Source organism: Pinus tabuliformis, chromosome 5_1, assembly GCF_031772625.1.
Source record: "Pinus tabuliformis cultivar Carrire ecotype Pingquan chromosome 5_1, CPIR1, whole genome shotgun sequence".
Taxonomy (NCBI): Eukaryota; Viridiplantae; Streptophyta; class Pinopsida; order Pinales; family Pinaceae; genus Pinus; species Pinus tabuliformis.
Genome location: NC_142305.1, coordinates 945,263,089 through 945,267,241, shown reverse-complemented (window position 1 = coordinate 945,267,241; position 4,153 = coordinate 945,263,089). Strand labels below are relative to the sequence as shown.

The following is a 4,153-nucleotide window of genomic DNA, read 5'->3' as shown; positions in this document are numbered from 1 at the left end:
TAAGTTTTGGAAGGAGTTGTTTGCAGGGTTGGGGATAGAGTTGGATTTCAGTGCAGCTTATAATCCACAGAGAGAGAGGGTTAACAGGATTCTTGAGGACATGTTGAGGATGTACGTTATGCATCAACGGAAAAAGTGGGAAGAGTATATTCCACTGGTTTAGTTTCCTTATAACAATGGGTATCAGGAGTCCTTAAGGACGAGTCTGTTTGAGGGACTTTATGGGCGGAGTCGTAATACTCCTCTGAGTTGGAGTGATCCAGTGAACATGGTGTTGATTGGACTAGACATGTTGGTAGATATGGAATAGGAAATGTAGGTTAATAATAGGGATTTTAAGGCAGAACAGGATAGGCATAAGAGTTATGAAATCAACATAGAGAATTTAAGGAGTTTCAAGTTGGGGAGCGTGTGTACTTGCACATTAAGCCCAAGAAGGTATCCTTGAGGATTAGATCATGTGCCAAGTTGGAACCTTAGTATTGCGAGCCTTTTGATATCCTTGAGAGGATTGGACCAATGGCCTACAAACTTACACCACCACCAACAATGAAAGTCCATGATGTTTTCCATGTTTCATTACTTAAAAGAGATGTGAAGGATGTTTATCATGTGATTGACTGGACTTATTGCAGGTGGAACCTGAAGGAGAATTCCAGCCAAAACCTCAGTTCATATTGCAACAGAAATAGCTCATGCTCTGTAACTGATCAATCGAGAAAGTTAAAGTGCAATGGAATCACATTGGGCCCGATGAATCTACATGGGAGATGGAGGATCAAATTCAAGCTATGCATCCTTCATTATTTGTTGGGTCAAGCAAATCAATTTTGGTGTATGTATGTATATATGTATATGGTTGTAGCTACCACAATGAGTTGTTTTATAAAGCTCCAATAAGCAGCATGATTTTCATGTTTTCATCTTAGTCATGGTTTTCAACAGTTTTTAATTGTAAATACTACATCGAGTTATGTTATAAACCTCCATGGGCAATATGTTTTGTTTTCAGTGGTTTGTTGGTTATAGGTGTCATAGAACACCAAGGACGGTGTTCCCCATAGGGGGAAGGGTTTATAACAACCCTGAGTTAAAAGTTCACGTAATAAAGGTTAATAAAGGATAAATAAAACCAAGATCATTAGATACATATTCCAAGTTGAATGTTGGGAAAAACACTATATTGGGTATCACTTTCGGTTTATTAATGGCTAAGGAAAGTGGCAAAGGCATTGGCAAAGGAAAAGAGGCATTAATTGGAATTTTGTTTATGAAATAAAGGAAAATGGGAGAAAAGGAAGGTAAAGAGACATAGATTTGCATGAGAGGGAAATTGAAGGAAAATGAAGAAAATAGAGGCCTCAATGATAAAAATGCTTCTAAGGATCAATTCACATCTTTTGGTTCGTTCAGATTTTTTCAGTTCTAGTTTTCGCTCTCATTCACTATTGCACACTTAGAGCATTCTTGGAGCACTCTAGAATTATAGAAAGGAAATCAAAGGAAGGATAAGGAAAGCAAAGGACAAAGAAGGAAGTTTGGATCAAGTGGCTTCAGTGGGAATATTTTGCAGGTAACAAGTTGCATGTGTGATTTCCTAGCTGAGGAGTGAATGCATTGATACATGAATTTGTGTATTTGGTTCATTTTTTTCATTGGCATGGGCTTTGCATGGTTTTGACAATGGTTTCATCATTGCCTTATCATTTCCTAGATAATGATGATGTGATGGGATTCATTTTTTGTTGAGATTTGGATTGCCATAAGATTTTGGATTTGGGTGGGTGAGGTGGTATCAGGGAAATTCCCAAGGATTGGGGGTGGAGATGGTTTTCTCGGGAAGCCCTTGAAAGGTGGGTGGAGACAGGAAAATTCCTCAAGGGATGGTGAAGGAATTCTGAGGCTTCGTGATCTCTTGACCATTTTTTTGAGATCGCGGTAGCCTTAGGGTGGAGATGGTCTAATCTTTGGGAATCCCTGGTTGTTTTTGTTTTGATATCCTACATTCATGCTTGGAATATGGCACGAGGGTGATTGGTTGAAAGAAATATTTGGTTCATCCCAATCTATGGTTGGGTGGTACATGGAAGTCCCCGACTTGGTTGGATTTTTCATATGTTCATAAGAGTTATTTTCCTATGGTGATTTATGAGTACTTGTACTTGTTATTATATGGCTTTAATGGTTGTTCTATCATGATTCTTATTTTGGTTATATGATAGTTATAAGCATGGTTCTATAACATGTTCTAGTTATGGCTCTTGTTATGTTTTGATTAGTTGATAAATGGTTGATGAATGCATGGGCTAACAAGTGTTACTGTGGCTATTAAGAGAGGGCATTAGACCTTCTTAATTATTCTCAAATAAGGTTCTAACTCTTAAGATCGTGTATGCAGTCATAACATGTAACTCACATGTTCACTATATGTTTGACGAAATGATTGTCATTGTTAGGCCTAGTTAGGTCAATTTCTTGTTTAAGTTTTGTATGTTTAGCATTAACATTATGTCATTTATCATTTTGAGAAGTCTCAGGCAGTTCTGGGTAGTTGTTTGGAGGTTGTCCTAGAATTGTGGCTCAAATCATGGGACTCCGCACTATAAACTGGACAAATTGGGTCACAACCGCACTTAGGCAGTGTTGTGCATGCAATTGGAGGCCTTCGACCACACCCATGCCTTGTCATGTATGCAGTTTGGGTTTGAGTGTTGGGAGGAGCAGCCCCAACTCAAGTTTTGGTCACCCGAGGTGGTTTTTCATCCTCTGAGTGACCTGTAGGCCCTATAGGATGTTAATGTTTGGTCAATAAGTCACAGTTGTATACCCCACTTCCTTAACTAGAGCTAGGAGGTTGGGTTAAGTCATAGTGGAACTCCGCTTCACATTTACCTGGAGGGCTTGTAAAAGTAGGTAAATGTGGGGAGGGGGTGTTACACATTCCTCAAGGGTGGACTAAATTCAATAAAAAAACATTTCTTAGGCAAATAATCAGGAAATATGAACAATATCCTTAATAAATAATTTTCTAACTACGAGGATTTCAAACAGGAGTCTATGAGGGACTTCGAAGTTGGTACCCAGGTGGAAATGGAAAAAAATGGTAATGATAGGAACCTATGTCAATTCATTGAACAAGTTGGGAGCATCAAACAAGATATGGAAGCAATTTGTTTGGGAAACTACAACATGCAAATGAAGAGAGTAAAACATCTCCTAAAGCGCATGCTATGAAAGGATTGAGGGATCACATGGATAAGGATGTGGTAGAAGTCCTCAAGAAGGATAAATTGGTGAAAGGAAATCTTGAAGCACTGGCCAAAGCCAATATGGAAAGACATAGATTTCTTAGATGTAAAGAATGCCCACAAATAGAACCAGGATCTCCATTACAAACACTCTGTGAAAAAGCTTAAGGATTCGATGGGGGAGTTTAAGATTTTGAGGAAAAAGATAATGGGGGATTATACAAATATTGTTCAACAAAGAGTCTATAATATAAAAGGCGAGTATTCAGATGAAGACGCGCTTGGAAAGATTGTTTCAATAGGAGAGAATGAAAGCGTTCTCTAGAAAGCCATCCAAGAGAAAGGTCGAGGTCATATTCATGAAACTATCCATGAAATACAGGAGCAGCATGATGTTGTTAAAGAGATTTATCGGAGTTTACTCGAGTTGCATCAAGTTTTCCTTTATATGGTCATGCTTGTTGAGGCATAGGGTGAGCAGCTCAATTATATTCAATACAATATTTCCCATTCTTCTAACTATGTTGAACATGGAACTAAACAAATTTATACTGCAAAAAAGCATAATAAAAGAAGTTGAAAATGTATGTGCATTGGCATCATTATGTTATTGATACTCATCCTCATTATTGTTGTTCCTATAGAAACGAGCATCAAGAAATCATAAAGAGGGGAATCACTTCAGAATCAGGGTGCAACATTGTATTTCCATTGGGAATGAGTTATGCAAGGGACGAGAACGGGCTAGGAAACTGCTATAAAGCCATTGTTGTATCAAATGAATTTATTCAAGGTTTCGCAGCCACACCTCACATTACAACAAGCTTCATTGTAATGCATGTTCTAAAACACGTATTTTGATGTTGGAATAAACAATTCTCAATTAATTAATTGAATTCTATAAG

The 4,153-nt window shown here is 38.0% G+C and overlaps 1 pseudogene; it reads left to right on the top strand.

Annotated features, from left to right (window-relative positions):
• The first annotated feature begins 3,000 nt into the window (after positions 1-3,000).
• Positions 3,001-3,915, top strand: LOC149167896 (syntaxin-111 pseudogene; annotated as a pseudogene).
• Positions 3,916-4,153: the final 238 nt, after the last annotated feature.